Source organism: Periplaneta americana, chromosome 11 (assembly GCF_040183065.1).
Source record: "Periplaneta americana isolate PAMFEO1 chromosome 11, P.americana_PAMFEO1_priV1, whole genome shotgun sequence".
Classification (NCBI taxonomy): domain Eukaryota; kingdom Metazoa; phylum Arthropoda; class Insecta; order Blattodea; family Blattidae; genus Periplaneta; species Periplaneta americana.
The window spans coordinates 11,982,045-12,002,950 of record NC_091127.1 but is presented as its reverse complement, the minus strand read 5'-3'; the positions used below and the strand labels follow the sequence as shown (position 1 = coordinate 12,002,950).

The 20,906-nt window shown below is 34.5% G+C and overlaps 1 protein-coding gene across 2 annotated transcripts in view; it reads left to right on the top strand.

Moving 5' to 3' along the window:
• LOC138708807 (organic cation transporter protein-like) overlaps positions 1-20,906 on the top strand; it is a 366,346-nt gene that overhangs the window by 239,073 nt on the left and 106,367 nt on the right. The gene's annotated exons all lie outside the window — the stretch shown is intronic.

Sequence of the window (20,906 nt, the reverse complement as noted above, 5' to 3'; positions counted from 1 at the left end):
ATTTAAGGCCTTCTGAGTGGTATAAATGAAATTGTATAATCTGCAGGGAATCGTTGAGAATTTGAGAGATGATTTTTTTAATTTCAAAAGATGATATTGATAATTGTTTTAAAAAATTATATGTAAATTTTGGTAAAGAACTCCGAGGACCAAAAAATAAACCTGTCACTGACCAATTGAAGAGAGGGATGTTATACTTGGCATTAAGGTAGGGAATACAAGGTACATAAATGGCCCTCTTTTCCTGATCAACCTGATGAGCTTGGTTTAGATCTCTCTCCATGCGTATAGTTGGATCTATGATAATAGCTTTTGTTGTTGCCTGTTTATTGCTATTATATTCGCTATTCTGTGAGAGTCGTCTTCAGAAATGCAGTGGACCTCTTCATGAACTTCCCAACCCTTGTTCCGAAGAAGACAGGCGATAGCTCCACGGACTCTATGATGCCTGTTGTTACGCAATAACTCTCCTTTCCGACAAAAGCCCAACACGTGGCCAAGAGTTTCTGTCTCGTTGCAGCAAATGCTGGATAACTTTCGGTAACTGGGCTCATTTCGCCGGCATTATCACCTTCATTTTATTCTGACGCTATATAACCATAGCAGTTGATAAAGCGTCGTAAAATAATCCATTAAACATAGCATACGAATAATAAATTGCCGATAAAAAAAAAGCACTTGGAATGCAGCGATAGTATGTTCTCCCTCTCTTTCTCTCTCCTTGAAGGGTTTATCTGAAATTGCCTGATCCATAACGCTGAGCCTTTTGCCTTATTGTATTTGCCCTTGATTTATTCAGTTTATTGACTCCATTATCCACGTTTTCTTAACAATAAGATAAGAAGTACATAATTGAGTGACTGTTCAAAATGATCACACTCTAATCTATCACATCTGAAGTAAGTAGTAATTGCGAGTTAACCCATCGAAGAGGCGTAGTAAATGTGTAACTGCTTCCTGACTATTGCTGACATTTTCTGAGTGAGTTAAATTGTACTTCTTCAAAATGTGGAAATGTTGCTGACACTTCCTCAGTGAGTTAAAATTTAATGTCTTCTAAATGTGGATTTGTTGCTGACATTTTCTCAGTAAGTTAAAATTAAATTTCTTCTTTATGTGAAGTTGTTTCTTTACTATTGTTGGCATTTTCTCAGTGTGTTAAAATTTAATTTATTCTAAATCTGGAGGTGAATCGTGACAAGTGCTGACATTTTCTCGATGAGTTAAAATTTAATGTCTTCTAAATGTGGATTTGTTGCTGACATTTTCTCAGTAAGTTAAAATTAAATTTCTTCTTTATGTGAAGTTGTTTCTTTACTATTGTTGGCATTTTCTCAGTGTGTTAAAATTTAATTTATTCTAAATCTGGAGGTGAATCGTGACAAGTGCTGACACTTCCTCAGTGAGTTAAAATTTAATGTCTTCTAAATGTGGATTTGTTGCTGACATTTTCTCAGTAAGTTAAAATTAAATTTCTTCTTTATGTGAAGTTGTTTCTTTACTATTGTTGGCATTTTCTCACTGTGTTAAAATTTAATTTATTCTATATCTGGAGGTGAATCGTGACAAGTGCTGACACTTCCTCAGTGAGTTAAAATTTAATGTCTTCTAAATGTGGATTTGTTGCTGACATTTTCTCAGTAAGTTAAAATTAAATTTCTTCTTTATGTGAAGTTGTTTCTTTACTATTGTTGGCATTTTCTCAGTGTGTTAAAATTTAATTTATTCTAAATCTGGAGGTGAATCGTGACAAGTGCTGACATTTTCTCGATGAGTTAAAATTTAATGTCTTCTAAATGTGGATTTGTTGCTGACATTTTCTCAGTAAGTTAAAATTAAATTTCTTCTTTATGTGAAGTTGTTTCTTTACTACTGTTGGCATTTTCTCAGTGTGTTAAAATTTAATTTATTCTAAATGTGGAGGTGAATTGTGACAAGTGCTGACATTTTCTCGGTGAGTTAAAATTGAATTTCTTCTAAATGTAGAGCTGTTTTCCGATTTTTGCTAACATTTTTCTCAGTGAGTTAAAATATATTTCTTCAAAATGTGGAGCTGTTGCTGACATTTCCTCAGTGAGTTAAAATTTAATTTATTCTAAATGTGGAGGTGAATTATGACAAGTGCAGACATTTTCTCGGCGAGTTAAAATTGAATTTCTTCTAAATCTGGAGCTGTTTCCCGATTATTGCTAACATTTTTCTCAGCGAGTTAAAATTTAATTTTTTATAAATGTGGAGTTGATTATTGCTAACATTTTTCTCAGCGAGTTAAAATTTATTTTTTTTTTCTAAATGTGGAGTTGATTATTGATAACATTTGTCTCAGTGAGTTAAAATTTAATTTCTTCCAAATGTGGAGTTGTTTCGTTACTGTTCTTGGCATATTTTCTGGGTGAGTTAAATTTTAGTTTATTCGAAATGTACAGCCGTTTTGTACTATTGCTGACATTTTTTCCTGTTAGTTATAAAGGTACAGTAGTTTCGTGACTGGCACATATTTTCACATTGAGTTACAATTTAATTGTTTCACTAATTTCCAACTACTTCTCTTCTAAAAGATCCAATTACTAAACTATCCTTCCCTGAGCAAAAGGAGGATTGTGATATTTTCACGCACACGCCTACACGTCATGAAATGGTATATAAAAGCCTAGATCATATATGTAACAGGTCGGCCTTATAGGCTTTGACGTTAATAACTTTTGTCAGGTTTACTACGCTGCCATCTAGTTGTTACATAAGGAGTCACGTCATAATTCCCATTTGAATTGCATTAGCGACTATACTGCCATCTCGTGTTCGTTTACGGCGGACGGGTGGCGATCTTGGCGGTTGTTCTCTTCAACGTGCTGCCGATTTTAACATAGCGATGAGTTATCTGTTACATATATGATCTAGGATAAAAGGTAAAGGTATTCCGTGATGCCATATGGCGTATCAAGCATACAAATAGACATGCTTTCTTGACCTCTGTACAAGAAGGTGGTGATTGGTGACCACTAGGGTCCAAGAAACTTTTTACACTCTCAAAAAACCGGTACTCAATTAAATAAAAAGTTGAGTGCACTCAACAATCATCTTGGAAGTTTAGATTAGATTAGATTAGATTAGATTTATTTATTTAACCTGGTAGAGATAAGGCCGTCAGGCCTTCTCTGCCCCTCTACCAGGGGATTACAACTATAACATGAACAATAAGATGACAATTAATATTAAATTTACAATTACAATTACAATAAAAATTAAAGTACGACAAGAATACCTGATTAATGAAAGCTAGACATTTTATCATAGAAGTTAAGAACAAAGAATATTTTTGTATTTACTAAATTACAAATTAAACCTACAATAACAAAATTCTATAGTGATGAAATTACCGGATATTGAGATATTTTGTGGTAGATTAAAAGAACTATTTACAAGAAACCATGTCTGAACGAGTCTCAATTACTGACCAAGTGCCTAGTAAGTTTGCATTTGAATTGAATTTTATTTCGACAGTCCCTGATGCTAGCAGGTAGCGAGTTCCAGAGTATTGGCAGGGCTATTGTGAAAGAGGATGAGTATGAAGAGGTGCGATGGGATGGTATTGTTAGTATTGTTTCATGGCGAGAGCGTGTGTTCAGATTGTGGTAGTGGAAGTTGTAAAGACGAGAAAAATTCCGTCAGTATCCGGATGTGTACTGGGATCTCTCAGTCCGCTCCCTACCAATTGCGCTACTACGATACTTAAATTGATGCATAGAATGTATTATTGTCTAAATTGTAATTGTAAATTTATCCAACCTTTCATCAGGAATAGTGATAGCCTACTTTTCCTTCATTTTCTGGATGAATACTGTAAAAACGATTAAAAAATCTCAGAAAGGTTAACCAGAATTTGGATCGAATTTTCGATCTCCGAAATATACAAACTGGGCAATTTAAAAGTACCGAAACATGCTTGGCCTTTCGGCGGCCCGAGCCCCATGCAATCGCCGGTATTCCCCTCCATGAAATCGCGGCGATCTTCCGCTAGTGTAGTGTTGTGCAGTTATGTCACAATGATGTATTTTTAAAAAAGTGTCCTGGCTCTGGAGTTTCGAAGCATGAGCTACTGGGTCATTCTATTTGAAGAGAAACAATTTGTTGCATATAGCCATGTAGAAAACAAAATTGGATAATCTTCCTGATATCAAAGATAAATAGATTGTTAGGTCTGAAGAGTACACTACACTATGAAATTGTTTAAATATGAATAAAGTATGACTTTTTATGAATGTAAATTTTGTTGATAATATGAAAATCAGGAAAGTGACCTGGTACCGATCGGCCTTAAAAAATAGTGGGCCTACCTGGGCCCGCCAGGCTTGAAATACACCCCATTGTGTGGCAGAATAAGACAAGCATTTACTCGTAGACTTAAATTTCCTGGCAGCCCACGACGACTTCATTTTATTTTCCGGTTTGCCAAAGAACCTGTTTTATTAAACTTATCCACTAGCTGTAATATTGCTTTTCATGGGATGAAATTTCATTCACGACTGAATGGAAGCGGGAAGAGCGGCGAAATTTCATGTGACTGCATGAGACTTGGACCTCCGATCGGTTGAGCAATGTTTCAGGACTTTTAAACTGGTCACACTATACAAACAGTATTCTATCCTGAGGCTAGTCTCTTTAAAAAGTCCATAGGAAGTAGATATCAAAAGACAACTGTATAAGCTAAAACTAGACTACTAAGGGCCAATTGTATAAAGCATTTAATCTTAGATCAGAGTTTAAATTGATCCTCCTTCTAGCTGAACTTGGAATTTTGTGTTGTATAAAGTCTAATCTGAGATTAATTTGTCTTAAACTAGAGTCAACTTTGACTGAAGAAATTTCTCCGATTAAGTTAGATGAAGTAAGTTCAGTTATTTCTTGTCTGTTTGAAATATGAGAGTGGCAGATTGTGCAAAAAGTAATAACCATTATTATTAATATTAATAGATATAGTAGATACATTTATATATATATATTTTTTTTTTTTTCAATTTCTTGCCTTAATACACAAACATTCTTATATTTTATAAGGCTTTATCGTGTTCAGCAGTATCAAATAACATAACCTATAATTATATTATGTTTATAACAGCCATTAATTATTAATGGATATGTTAGGTACATTCATAAATTTTCAATTAACTGTATTACTAAACGAAACTTGTCGTTTTATAAAGCTTTATTATGTTTAGCAGTATCAAACACCATAACATGATAACAATTCGGAGAACGGTCAACCTTCTTCTTATTGTCCGCCATTATTTACAATGCACAAAACAAACCAGTGTCTCCAACAGAGTGTACGGAAAGTCGACAATAAGTAATTGGAAAGTCGCTAGATTTCTCATTATCAACAAAGAAAGATTCAATTTTGTCACTATGGAGTGCTAAAAGGTCGCTAAATCCCTATTTAAGCCATATAAAAATTAAAAGAAATTGTCATTAAAAAAGAGTTAAAGTCGCTACATTGGCAACACTGAACAAACCTGTACAACATGGCCCGCGCATTACATAGGCTACTTCAGCTGCTTATGCGATGTTGCCAAATCCTTTCCACGTGAACTTCGATTGCATTTGAACCAAGGTAATTTGATCGCAGAAAAGTTTTATACAATAGAAGCAGTGTCTGAACTCGGTTCACTTTCCGATCTTCGATCAAAGTTGATCTTTAGTCAGGGAGTTTTATACAATTGGGCCTAAATGGTACAAAATAAAAATGTATATCTGAAGGAGAAATAATAGAGCGTTAGAAAGCAATTTGTTTGACAAACCTTCAGGAAAATCTCAAAAGACATTTTCACTTCGTTTAATTAGGTACGTTCAAGGAACTGCGTTTAGCAAAAAAAAAGGCACGGTCTCCTGATATTATATCCGCTAGCATAACATTACGACTAAAGACCAGAGTTGCATAGCCCGAAACTATAATCGGTGAAATAAGTTTTTTTGTTACATATTGCCAATGGCAAGGTGCAGCTAAGAAATCTCTTCATTCAGTAATAAAATGTATCCATGACCCTAATGACTTCCATGAATTCGATTTAAGCTATTACTTATTACGTTCATAAAATACAATAAAAAGTAGAGGGAGAGAGAGAGAGAGAGAGAGAGAGAGAGAGAGAGAGAGAGGAACAGAGAGATTAGAGCTATGACAATACGGTGAAAGGTTATACATATTTGTGAGAGGAAAGAAAAAACATTATCGTTCACTTGTTTATTCACGGCCTCTTGGAAAACCAATATGGGAATCAGTAGGTCCAACAAACTTGATTATGCAGATCTAGGTCAAGTCTGGTGTGTCTCACTTCCTCTCACAGCTCTTCTGAGTTGGCCATGGAAAAATGATTTGTAACAACACGTATCACAGTGCAATGCCATTGACATTTTTAATACGAGAAGTTTTCATTTCTCTGGTCTGTAAATTAATTTACGGAACAATGAAATCAGCAGTGTATTCAAATTACATCATTTTTACTGCCCATAACGTGACTAACGTTGCCATAGAAATGATTAGAATATTGTTTCTGACAAAAGAATTCGTAAAAATAACTCGCATACAGTATAAAAATTATCAGTAAACTTAGGAGACCTTGAAGTTGGGATAATAGTAATATGCGTTACAAGAGCGGTATGTTGAAGTTTTCATGTTCGAGGAAAAGTTTGAAAAAGCGAAACGTAGTTGAGTTTTTTAATTTCCGAGAATTGAAAGAAAACATACCGCTCGTGTATCGTACATTATTTTGTGCGAAGATCGTTTATTACATACCTGAAAGAGGAATTTCTAATTAGTTGCAATGAAATCTCCATCTTGGTTTCTGTTCAATGACGGTAAATTTGCAAAACAAAAATATCTATCTTCAACATTGTTGCTTTAAAATGTTTTCTGTGTTTACTATACTCCACCAGGCCGTGATATACGTCTGTCTTTTTTCCCCCCAGTCTATAAATGCGAACTTAAAACAAACGGGTTCCTTAATGTTACATGCATCACGAATGCAGTAACTTTAGTGGAGCTGTAGAGTTTACTTAATTTTTGCAAATATTTAAAAACAATAATTAACAGTGCAATTTAGGTGAAATTGCAGTGGTAAGTTTCCAATTTATAATTATTACTATATTCAACGTCTCTAAAAATAATATGTTAAAAGCCTAAAGCAGTAAAATCAATATGTCACTTAAGCGGTAAGAAGAGGGAAATTGTTACGTATGTTAGGTTGGGAATACTGAATGTGGAATTTTAGACTTACCGCGAATTGGTTTTGTGCGGAAACCAAGCAAATACGCACGATCTCGCACAAAATATTATTATTACTAGCCGTACCCGTGCGCTCCGCTGCACCTGTTAGAAATAAATATAAAGTAATTACATAATTAAAATAGGACATTTGATCCAGGGAACATTCGTGTTTGATAGAAAGATAAATCGTTTCATATGTTACTTAATTTAAATAATTGTATTTAAATAATTAAAATGCTGTCATTTTGGTCCAGAGAGCAATCATTTGGTGCAATGACAATTCCTTTAACATGTTTCTTAATTGTTATTACACGCAACCATAGTTTAATGAAGATTGACATATCATTTAGTTTTAATGTGTATACTTTATATTACTTGCTATACGTTTCAGAAGTTACTGTAATAACATTGTAGAATTATGTCCATCTAGAGAAACTACACTTTCCAATGGTGAAATAATAATTAAACAATTAATTAGATTCCGATATTACTTCATACAACACAGAAACATTCTCTTAGGCTATGTTTAATAGCTTTCGACTGTTGTTGTCCAAGGCCCCTTATAGACGAAGTCATTTGTTTTTATTTCAGTACAGCGCCTTAGTAATTTTAAAACTCATTTATTTCATTAAATATCACTCCTATCAAAATTTTGTATAGAGTAAAACTTATCGGAAATTATTTTTAAAGACACTTTTGTTATGTAATATTTTTCATGAAAATCAATAATAAGCGAGATATTTCGATTTATTTAATTCAGCCCCCCTTATAACCCCCCTTTTAAATAAAGTATTTTGAATGCCATATAGCCTAAAATCTAAATTACAACGAACTTAATTTATATTCCAGTTATCATATAAATCGGTTCAGCCATTATCGCGTGAAAAGGTAACAGACAGTCAGACAGAAAACAAGAATTTCAAAAAAGCGATTTTCGGTTTCAGGATGGTTAATTATACATGCTAACACCAATTATTTTTGTAAAATTGAAAATTACAAGAAAAAGTTTGGCTACAGATTTATTATTAGTATATATTACGTTTTTGTAAGTAAGGGGAAGTAGAGTAAGTATGACACTGGGTTAGTGGGGCACCAGGTGTAAAATGTTGGTTCAGATTGTTATAGAATAATGAACGTATTAAGTGATGATTGGTGAAATACAGTGCATCCTTTCATCTAAAATACACAACTTCTGTTGAATTAAAAGTTGATATAAAACACTGAATTTTATGGATTGCCAAAGTATTGCATTTGGGACATAGATTTACATTTTTAATAGAAACTTGTGTTCTGTGGATAATGATAAAAATACTCATATAATCAGTGTCTTATATGAAATGTTATAAAATGAGCGTGCTTCAAGGCAAGGGTTACATTTACCCTTTTTTTTATGTAGTCGAAATTGTCACTTAACACCTGTGGCGTCAGCCTGGGTAGCGTAGTTGGTATAGCGCTTGTCTTCTGTGCTCAAGGTTGCGGGTTCGATCCCGGCCCAGGTCGGCTCATGTCAGTAGATTTACTGGGATGTTTAAATGAACTCCTGCGAGACAAAATTCCGGCATACCGTAACGCTGATATAACCTCGGCAGTTGCGAGCGTCGTTAAATAAATCATAATTTTCAAACACCTGTGACAAGTGTGGTTTACTTATTACTTACAAGGAAACCGTCATGTGCCTCGAATGTTTTCACAGATAATTTTATGTCTGAAATACTCTCTTATCCTTGAATTGCAATTTTGTATTGTATAAAAAACACACATTCAAGGGTTGTACAATTTTGAAGTTTTCGGAGGGATAATTTGTGTTTTGTCTTGCCACGTAAAGTATTGTTTACTCCTTCAAAAGCAAATATAGTGTCATCTATCTGACCACTCCAGGCTCTCGTCATGAAACAATACTAACAATACCATCCCATCGCACCTCCTCATACTCATCCTCTTTCACAATAGCCCTGCCAAGACTCTGGAATTCGTTACCTGCTAGCATCAGGGACTGTCGAAATAAAATTCAATTCAAACGCAAACTTACTAGGCACTTAGTCAGTAATTGAGACTCGTTCAGACATGGTTTCTTGTAAATAGTTCTCTTAATCTATCACAAAATATTTCAATATCCGGTAATTTCATCACTATACAATTTTGTTATTCTAGGTTTAATTTGTAATTTAGTAAATACAAAAATATTCTTTGTTCTTAACTTTTATGATAAATTGTCTAGCTTTCATCAATCAGGTAATCTTGTCGTACTTTAATTTTAATTGTAATTGTAAATTTAATATTAATTGTAATTTTATTCTTCATATTATAGTTGTAATCCCCTGGTAGAGGGGCAGAGAAGGTCTGATGGCCTTATGTCTACCAGGTTAAATAAATAAATACATCTTTTAACCATCTACTCACGTGACTTTTTTGTCAGTTTACCGGAACTATTTGCATCGACCACGATATGAAATGGCTTATCTTTGTCTACACGTTGTTTTACTTTATGTCCAAATTCCCCTTTCGGTTCTTTAGAATATAGTTTTTTTGCAAGAACGTTATCAAACTTTCTCACATGTTTCTCTGTCACATCCACAACCTCTGCCTGATACACAACAGAATGTAATGTCATCATGAAGCTCCTGTCGCGCATTGTGTCTGGATTGTTTTCAGAAATAATGTTATGTCTGAAATACTCTAGCCTTGAATCATAATTTTATATTACCTAAAAAAATACACATTCAAAGGTTGCACAAATTTTGAAGTTTTCGGAGAGATAATTTGTTTTAATTGTCTTACCATGTAAAGTATTGTTAACTCTATCTGACCACTCCAGGAATTCAGAAGTAGTAGTGTGTTTTTCTTAACATCCGGGAGAAATACATATATTAACCATCTACTCATGTGACATTTTTGCCAGCTTATCGGGACTACTTCCATCGACCACGACACGAAATGGCTTATCTTTGTCTTCACGTTGTTTTTCTTTAGGTCCAAATTCCCCTTTGGGTTCTTGAAAGTATAGTATTTATAGTCGTGTTCCTAGACTTCCAACTGCATACCTATGGATTTGGACGGTTTACGAATGAGTGAAAGATGGAATGTATTGCACTACTACTGTATTAATGTTAATTAAGAGAAAAAAAATTGACTAGAGCATTAATTCGAGAGCTATGAGGATCCGAATGCGCGCAAGAAGCGGTATAAGTAGCAACGATTTTCAAGTCAATACATTTCGAAAGAGAGGAAAAAGCGAAACTTTTAATAGAAAAAGGAGCATCTTCTGCGGACCTCTGGAAAAAGAACTAAAGAAGAGAATAGTGAAGTGTTTTGAGTGGAGTGTGGCACTGTATGGATCAGAAACATGGACATGAATGAATGAATGAATGAATGAATGAATGAATGAATGAATGAATGAATGAAGCAACGATTTTAAAGTCAATACATTTCGTAAACGAGGAAAAACCGAAACTTTTAATAGAAAAAGGAGTATCTTCTGCGGACCTTTGGAAAAAGAACTAAGGAAGAGACTAGTGAAGTGTTTTGTGTGGAGTGTGGCATTATATGGAACAGGAACATGGACACGAATGAATGAATGAATGAATGAATGAATGAATGTAGCAACGATTTTAAAGTCAATACATTTCATAAACGAGGAAAAAGCGAAACTTTTAATAGAAAAAGGAGCATCTTCTGCGGACCTCTGGAAAAAGAAGTAAGGAAGAGACAAGTTAAGTGTTTTTTGTGTGGAATGTGGCATTATATGGATCAGAAACATGGACACGAATGAATGAATGAATGAATGAATGAATGAATGAATGAATGAATGAATGAATGAATGTAGCAACGATTTTAAAGTCAATACATTTCGTAAACGAGGAAAAAGCGAAACTTTTAAAAGAAAAAGGAGCATCTTCTGCGGACCTCTGGAAAAAGAACTAAGGAAGAGACTAGTGAAGTGTTTTGTGTGGAGTGTGGCATTATATGGAATAGGAACATGGACACGAATGAATGAATGAATGTAGCAACGATTTTAAAGTCAATACATTTCGTAAACAAGGAAAAAGCGAAACTTTTAATAGAAAAAGGAGCATCTTCTGCGGACCTCTGGAAAAAGAACTAAGGAAGAGACTAGTGAAGTGTTTTGTGTGGAGTGTGGCATTATATGGAACAGGAACATGGACACGAATGAATGAATGAATGAATGAATGAATGAATATGTCACGGAACGAAGATCTCAAAATAACTTCTTTCAAAATTCCTGCTTATTCCGAAGGGTTTTACTCTTAAACTTGAATCCTTATCCCTAAAAAAATTGTAAAATCTTATGGTGAGGTCTATACAGTAATGGAATTTTAACTTGCAATACAATCGATACAGATTGATATCGATTGTCGTCGGTAATATCCAACAAATGATTATACCTACTCATATTATCTTCTCATCTCTCTTCTTTTCTCCTTAAAATCTTTGGCCTCATTTTTTAATAATAGTGTCATAGTTATCAAGTGGATTATGTCTACACGCCGCGCTATCCTCTCAACATCTTTGTAATTGCACGTACAGCACTTCACGATCTCTCCATAATGGCTGTTTAAATATAGATCTAGATATGCCTGCAAATCGATACTGATTAGACCGAGAAGCAGGAGGTTGCTACTAAGAAACGTGTCGGGTATAAAGGAAAGGTATACGCAACGATTAAGACTTGGAACTTTCCAGCCATGGGTTCGAATCTCATCCACTGTTAGTGTGATAGCTTGTGTTGTCTTGTAAATGGAGACTCAGTTTCTTTTAACCCTATGTCATTAGTTAGTGTATCTTATGTTTGTAATTATTTATGTACTAGCCGTACCCGTGCGCTCCGCTGCACCCGTTAGAAATAAATATAAAGTAATTACATAATTAAAATAGGACATTTGATCAAGGGAACATTCGTGTTTGATAGAAGGATAAATCGTTTAATATGTTACTTAATTTAAATTGCATCCAAATAATTAAAATGCGATCATTTTGGTCCAGAGACCACTCATTGGTGCAATGACAATTCCTTTAACCTGTTTCTTAATTTTTATTACATGCAACCATAGTTTAATGAAGATTGACATCATTTAGATTTAATATGTATATTTTATTTTACTTGTTATAGGTTTCCATTGAATTATAGTAATAACTTAATTTTAACCCTTGTTTTCTACGTATTCAGTAAATGGTGTTTGGCCCACTATGGTTCTGAACCCTTCAAATTACTTAAATTATATAATATTACATTACTCATATTATATATATTATATTATATTATATTACATTATATTATATTATATTATATTATATTATATTATATTATATTATATTATATTATATTATATTATATTATATTATATTATATTATATTATATTATATTATATTATATTATATTATATTATATTATATTATATTATATTATATTATGTTATATTATATTATATCAGAAGTTACTGTAATAATATCATAGCATTATGTCCATCTAGAGAAACTACACTTTCCAATGGTGAAATAATAATTAATTTTACATATCGGTTAATTTAGCCTCCGATATTACTTCATACAAACATAGAAACATTCTCTGTAGGCTATCTTTCATAGCTTTCGATTGTTGCTGTCCAAGGCCCCTTATAGACGAAGTCATTTGTTTTTTTATTTCATTATACGGCCTTAGATGGCAGTTATTTTAATTTTAAAACTCATTTATCTCATTAAATATCAGTCCTATAAAAATTTTTCAAGGAATAAAACTTATCGCAAATTATTTTTAAAGAAACGTTTGTTATGTAATATTTTTCACAAAAATCAATAATAAGCGAGATATTTCGATTTATTTAATTCAGGCCCCCTTATAACCCCCCTTTTAAATAATGTATTTTGAATGCCATATAGCCTAAAATCTAAGTTACAACGAACATAATTTATATTCCAATTTTCATCGAAATCCGTTCAGGCATTATCGCGTGAAAAGGTAACAAACAGACAGACAGACAGACAGACATACAAACAAAAATTTCAAAAAAAGCGATTTTCGGTTTCAGGGTGATTAATTATGTATGTTAGGACCAATTATTTTTGGAAAATCGAAAATTACCAGAAAAATTTCGGCTACAGATTTATTATTAGTATAGATTCCTTTATTAGTAAATAATTCATATAGTAATAATTTATTTTATGATTATAGCACATTTCTTCGACAGAATACCAAAATATGGATTCTGATAGACCGCTCTAAATTCTAATAGATTTTCCATATATATAGAAATACACGAAACTTTTTATTTTACATACATTTAATGTCAGTTATAATTATGTACATTTTTAGAGACCTACTGGAAAAAATATCATAAATAAAATTTGAAACCACGAACAGAGGACACCTTGGCCGCGTGGCTTATGACTCGAACACATCATAAAAGATGAGAGAGGAGAATTAAAAAAACAGCAACCCACACTCATACGCTACTTACTTACTTCCTTACGTACGGCTTTTAAGGAACCCGGAGGTTCATTGCCGCCCTCACATAAGCCCGCCATTGGTCCCTATCCTGAGCAAGATTAATCCAGTCTCTACAATCATATCCCACCTCCCTCAAATTATCTTCCCATTTACGTCAGGCCTTCCCAAAGTCGTTTTCCCTCCAGTCTCCCGATACTAGAGAGAAAAATGAAATATTTCGCGCCCAGGTCGTATGTTGTTGTTGTTGTTTAGTCAAGACAGGTGTGAACCTCACAAGTGATAACAACAAGGCACCACTTATGAGGCAACTAGTCCAGGAGATAATGGGCTGCTATGCAAAGAAAATAAATCTTCACTTTCGAATCTGAGTAGATAGGTTTGTACTGGACTTCTTGCCACCTTATCTTCAGCGAAAGACAGAGTGGGAAGTAATTTTACAAATATATAATTTACAAATTATTTGTGCACTTAAAATGCTTCCGAATGATTTAACAAACATTCCTATTGTGTTATCTAGATTTTCAAAACGCAAAAGTATTTTAAGACGTGAAAACGTTTAGAATTTGTGATTAGAAGAGCTGTGCAGATAGAGTATGGTGGAATTTTATCCTCAATCCAACAACGAAGAGTTTCCGTAGCTTCGAAAGCTAATTATAAACGTGTTTAAATAAAAAAAATATAGGCTGCCAAAGATTCCTTTTCTCACGTGTAAAACAAACGTGTCTGTTATGAAATAGTGATTATTTATCGTCATGAAAATTACCTTTTGATTATAACTTGCACAGCTACAGACGCGGATTACAGTATGTGATTGTTCTTTTCAAGGCCGAGAAATAATCTCTGTTTAAATATTGGGATAAGCCCTGGAAGGAATTAGCCAGGAATTTACTTGTCTTCCACATCGTAACTCAGCTCTTTTCAAATTAAAGGTTTACAGAAGCGTACAAAGAAACATTTCTGGACTAGAGTGACTTTGATCTTTGTGACACGAATTATGAATTTGAAATACTTGTGCTTCGAAATATTGAATTACACTCATAGAAAGATAGAAATCATATAGGCGCTTGGTTGGTGTCTCGATGAATGTGAAAAATGGCATTGACTACAAAAAAAAAACGCGTATCAATAAGTCGATACTTCACCATTACTTTTTTTTTTTTACATTATTTTATTTCAGTCATTTAGCAAAATGTCGCTATCTACGGTTGATGCAACAAAGCTGCAGTTCTTTTAGCCGCCCTAGGCGTTGCCCTTTGTATCCCATGGGAGGCGAACTACGTAGCATCGCATGATCAATTGGATCAATGGTGGAATATTGATAGGGTAAACGGGAGCATTTCTCGAAAATCTACCAACAAACACCATCTTTCTGCAACACAAATTCCACCTGGACCCACCGGGATTCGAATCAGGGTTACTGTGGAAAGACGACGCTCTAGCTTTCGACTAATGGTACGCCCAATTTCTCATTATACATTTTATGCTTTTCACAGTGTCTTTGTCATATTTTGAACGAATTTTAAGTGTAACTGACAGGCTAAACGTATAATGCAAGGAAGTCTGCTGATTCGAGCTTTAGAAATGCCAGCATTTCACGAAGACGGGAAAATTTTATTCTGTCATACAAGTAACATACTACCACTACCACTACCACTACTACCACCACCACCAACATCACCACCACCACTACTACTACTACTACTACTTACTGGCTTTTAAGGAACCCGGAGGTTCATTTCCGCCCTCACATAAGCCCGCCATCGGTCCCTATCCTGAGCAAAATTAATCCAGTCCCTATCATCATATCCCACCTCCCTCAAATCCACTTTTATATTATCTTCCCATCTACGTCTCGGCCTCCCCAAAGGTCTTTTTCCCTCCGGCCTCCCAACTAACACTCTATATGCATTTCTGGATTCGCCCATACGTGTTACATGCCCTGCCCATCTCAAACGTCTGGATTTAATGTTCTTAATTATGTCAGGTGAAGAATACAATGCGTGCAATTTTGTGTTGTGTAACTTTCTCCATTCTCCTGTAACTTCATCCCTCTTAGCCCCAAATATTTTCCTGAGCACCTTATTCTCAAACACCCGTAACCTATGTTCCTCTCTCAAAGTGAGAGTCTAAGTTTCACAACCATAAAGAACAACATACAAGTAATATACAATCTGAAATAAATTCTAATAATAGCAATGGATGTAGGAGGATTATTTGTCACCTATAAATTTAATACTTAGTAATAAACGCCACAAATTTCTAGTCTGAAAGATAATAATTTGTGAGACCAGAAACGCCAAACTTGAACCCTTTGCAGCACAAGTGTAATGTTTTATGTTTTCATATTATGGATTCTAACAAAGCTTCGATCAATTGTTTTTTTTTTTTTCAAAATTTTAACTCTGCACATAATTTCAAAACACAGATGGCACCCTATGTATCCTCAACTGGTAGTTGCATGGTGGAACATGTATAATTGTAGAGAAAGAAAGAAAACTGTGGTCCTTCTGAAAAGCCACTATGCTGCAAAGGGTTAATGAAAATTATGGGTGAAATTTGTACCAAGGATATGGAATGTATAATCTATTGCTTTGTTTTCCCTGTACATTGAGGTTGATCGTAATTGTTTATTAGACATCTTGATTACACAACTTTTAACAACACAAACAAACAAATACAACCACACAGGCGTATACAAACTCAAATGTAACACCTGCAACAACTTCTACATAGGATAGACAGGCAGATCGTTTCAAACACGTTACAAAGAACAAATCACAGCCATAACAAAATTACAAAACACCTCCACAAATAAGCAGAACACATCACAAATGCTAACCACACCCACAGAGACATCAACACAGACATGGAAATACTACACATCCAACCAAAAATCCAGAAACTAAACACACTAGAACAATATGAAATATACAGACACACAAAAACACACCCCCAAGTGGCGCCAAGACCAACAACGGCTAGTTCTGAAGATGATCCATAAATAGGTCGAAACATGTAAACAAGGTACATTGAAATTTAACACTGGAAAGTCTTACCATACATGTTTATTAGAGTTGTATTCTTGACTTGCTTCAAATTTAAGTGAATTTATATTAAATTTTATGGCCTAATTTCTGTTTTAGAGAGTATATTCTTTCAGTTATCTACAATATTATCTTTTAGAATTTAAAAATCCTCTATCTATCATTGAAGGCCGTTTTAACCACTACAATGGCATTCCATAGCTGGTCTGGCATGTTTTATCTTCAAGAGTCTACTTCACACTCATTCTTTGCGGACTAGCACACCAGTCAACTCCAAATTGATGTAAAGGGTGTCCACATGAAACCTTTACAATGATCATATAACATTTTTTACTTGTAAAACCTATACAATCTATTATAATCACGTTCTGATTGTTTTCGTCTTTTCTTGTAGTTTTTAACGCGAATTTGCATAAATTCCGCCATATTAAACCGTACAAATGCTTGTGCTGAGCTAATAAAGTCTCAAACAGGGCAGACTACGATTTTTCTTAGTTTACACTTAGAAGTAGAAGTATATACTTCTTGTTATGCATATAAATAATGGTTTAAACTACAAATTCTAGCATAAGCTGAACACGGCCTACCAGATTAACTTTCTGCTAGGCAGGAAAGAATTTATTATGGGTTTTTATACATAAAGACTGTAGTAAGCTTATATATTATGAAAACCTTAGCAATAGCATTTACTTCAACTTTATAAAGAGTGCGGCAAAACATCCTCCCTAATTTAAAGTTTAAATAAAAAACAGATGGATCAAAACAAGGAAATTGTTTTAATATGATTTGTATCTAAACAGTGGGAAATTTAGGTTTACATGCGTTGCCATAGCGATATCAAATGACATGCGCAAAACAAGAAAAATTGAATAGGATATTGAATACACGGAATTGACATTCAATTAGTGCAAATTGTAATCTGTAACGAATTCCAACTATGCCGTGGACAGTTGAAGAACGCTGTGGTATCGTTTCTGGTAAGTGGTAATTCTGTTGTCGCTGCCCAGATGTTTCCAGGACGCTTAATTTCTTCACGTGGCGACGTCCCCTGGCCAGCACGATCACCAGACCTTGCACCCTGCGATTTTTTCCTATGGGAGCAACTTAAGGCTGAGGTGTTCAAACATCGGCCGAGGACTTTGCCAGACCTAAGAAATGCAATACAGGAAGAAATTGGCCATATTCCTCAAGAAATGCTAGTTAGAGTGATTCAGAATTTCCGAAGTCGCATTCAACAATGCATTGATAGTGAATGACACCACTTGAGAGAGACGCGTTATTAAAAAAAAAAAAAAAAATTCCCACTGTTAAGATACCATTCATATTAATAAAGTTTCCTTATTTTGATTCATCTATTTTTTACTTAAACTTTAAATTGGGGAGGATGTTTTGCCGCACTCTTTACATACCAGCCCTTGTGCCATCTCCTGAGGTGTCCACATCTCCTGAACCGTCAGATTTCACCAAAATTCACACCTGAGACCAAAAAACGAATTTCAACAAACCAAAAAAATTTCCATAAAAACTTTGACAGCTTACCATTAACATGCAGAAAACCGTATCAAGATATCGTGTCTCAATAATTTGTTATCTACATCTGAAGTTGTAAAGGTTTCATATGGACACCCTGTACATCCATGTGTGTAATGCACCAATATACAGTGTGTCCACCATGAACCTCACACATTTCATTTGGCTGCCAAAAATCAATGAATGTAAATAAGTTGGTAACATGCATTGCAATATGTAGAGAAACTGTGGAAATTTCGTTGGCTATTTTTAAAAACCCGCGCGAGAGGTTGTACGTGGCGCTGCGGTAGCTTAAGTCAAAATGGCGACAGGGCAAGAGCGAGCACAAGCGATCTGGTGGTATGCTGAAACAAATTCGGTGATTCAAGTGCAACGCAACTTTCGGCGCGTGTTCCAGGAGGACCCACCATCACGGAACACCATTAAGACATGGAAACAGCACTTTTTGGCAACGGGAAGTGTGGTGAAATTGCATGGTGGCGGTAATGTGCGCGTATCAGAGGATCGTGTAGCAGCAGTGAGACAGGCGTATGAACGAAGTCCACGCAAGTCAGTTCGACAAGCGGCGTGATGGACCGACAAGATGGCCACCTCGATCACCGGATATTACCCCTCTAGACTTTTTCTTCTGGGGATATGTCAAGAGCAAAGTGTATACAGGCCACAAAATTCGTGACCTTCAACAGCTACGCGGCCGCATAAGAGATGCCGTCAATTCCGTTACGCCCGAGATGCTTCAGATGACCTGGCAAGAAATTGAATTCAGGCTAGATGTTCTTCGTGCAACGAGAGGATCTCATGTTGAGGTGTACTGATTTTTTTAATAAAACTTGGTGAGTTACTCTTGATATTGCATGCATTCTTTTCTTTTTACCCCAAACAGTATGAATTATACAGCAATTTCAAATGTGTCAGGTTCATGGTGGACACCCTGTACATTTACCGACCGTCCATCCATCAGACAAGTCTCACTGCGTCCGACCTCATACAATGTCATTCAAAAATGAGAACACTGCGACCTTACATTTGCATAACAATTTTTTGGATTTAATAGCAAAATTTCCTGTCACTATTTATTATACGCTATTATTAAGCTACACACTGTACATTACAACGCCATTATATCATAATGTCTACTCTAAGGAAAGTGCAAGTAATTTAAATTCTGTGATATATTCAGAACAAAAGAATGTTCATGCAATTCAGTAAAGAATCTGTATTTCTAGCCCAGCAATTAGCCAAGTACAATCATTTCTCTCACAAAATATCAAGCATGACAGATTTAAGATCCCAGTCTTCGAAGGAGAAAGATGAAAAGATAATATAATGTAGTTGCTATGGTAGCATAATAATTAAGCCAATTACCTTCAGTAAATCTGTTACGCAATACAAATTGCACGTTGAATGAATGTATGGCAAAATAAGAAGCACGACTGGGATGGTAAAGCAATGCCATTATTCCTAATCGAATTACTAGTAGCATTCCACTAACTATTATAGTATCCCCTTTATATAACGAAAGTGAAAATAAAAACAAACAAGAATAGGAAGTCGGCTTGTCTTACAGTCGGAAGAACGTGTGTGAACGGAGTAGAAGGTCGGAAGTTTGACACCTGACGGCGACGAACTTTATTTTATTTATACAGTGGTTGCTAAGTGACAATCTGTCATCTTTTGTTCGTAAAATCAATTATACAAAACACCCGTGATTTAACATAATATTGGCACTAGAATAACTTTTTTTCCACTACTTATATGTAAAGAGGGCTTTGTTTAGTCTCTCACAGCAACCAAAACAATGACTTCAATGCTGATATTTTATTCACTCCTAGAAATGCATTTAAAATGTAAAACAATTACTAGATTAAAACACAATAAAACTAACACTATGAACATAATACTGCTGAAATTAAAATAACATTTACTATAACAACTAAAATTAATTAACATAAAGATCCATTACATTTTTTTTTTTTTTTTTCAATTTTTCTGAAAGGTACGCCAATAGGATATCTTCGTTAACGCCTTTCACTTTCCAACTTTCTCGCCACTCACAAAATAACTTATATTCTTTGTGATAAACAGATGCATATTTCTACGGAAATAACGTGGATACAGCCGCTTTGGCGTCAATTTGGATTTCACCCGGAAAAAAAAACTTCTCCTTTACACGACATTTTGCTTCCGAAAAAAAAAAAACAGAATTTTAAAATTTATTTATTCTGTATCCAGTTGTATTCTCACTATTCTTTAAATCATAGCCACCTGTACATAATATTTAGCTGAACTAACCATGGACAATACTTGGCTTTGAATCAAACAATAACAAATGAGCCTAATATTTAATTTAAATTAAAAATTATTTTCACAGAAATATTACTTTACATAATAATAGTGGAAAAAAAAAAAAAAAAAAAAAAAAAAAAACATTGTATGCAACACGGGACTTAATATACTGTATTTTACTCACTCGTAGAAGCCTCAGGAGATAAAGTTTCCACTCATGAATAAAATCTTACTTAAGTCACTTACTTACTTATGGCTTTTAAGGAACCCGGAGGTTCATTGCCGCCCTCACATAAGCCCGCCATTGATCCCTATCCTGCGCAA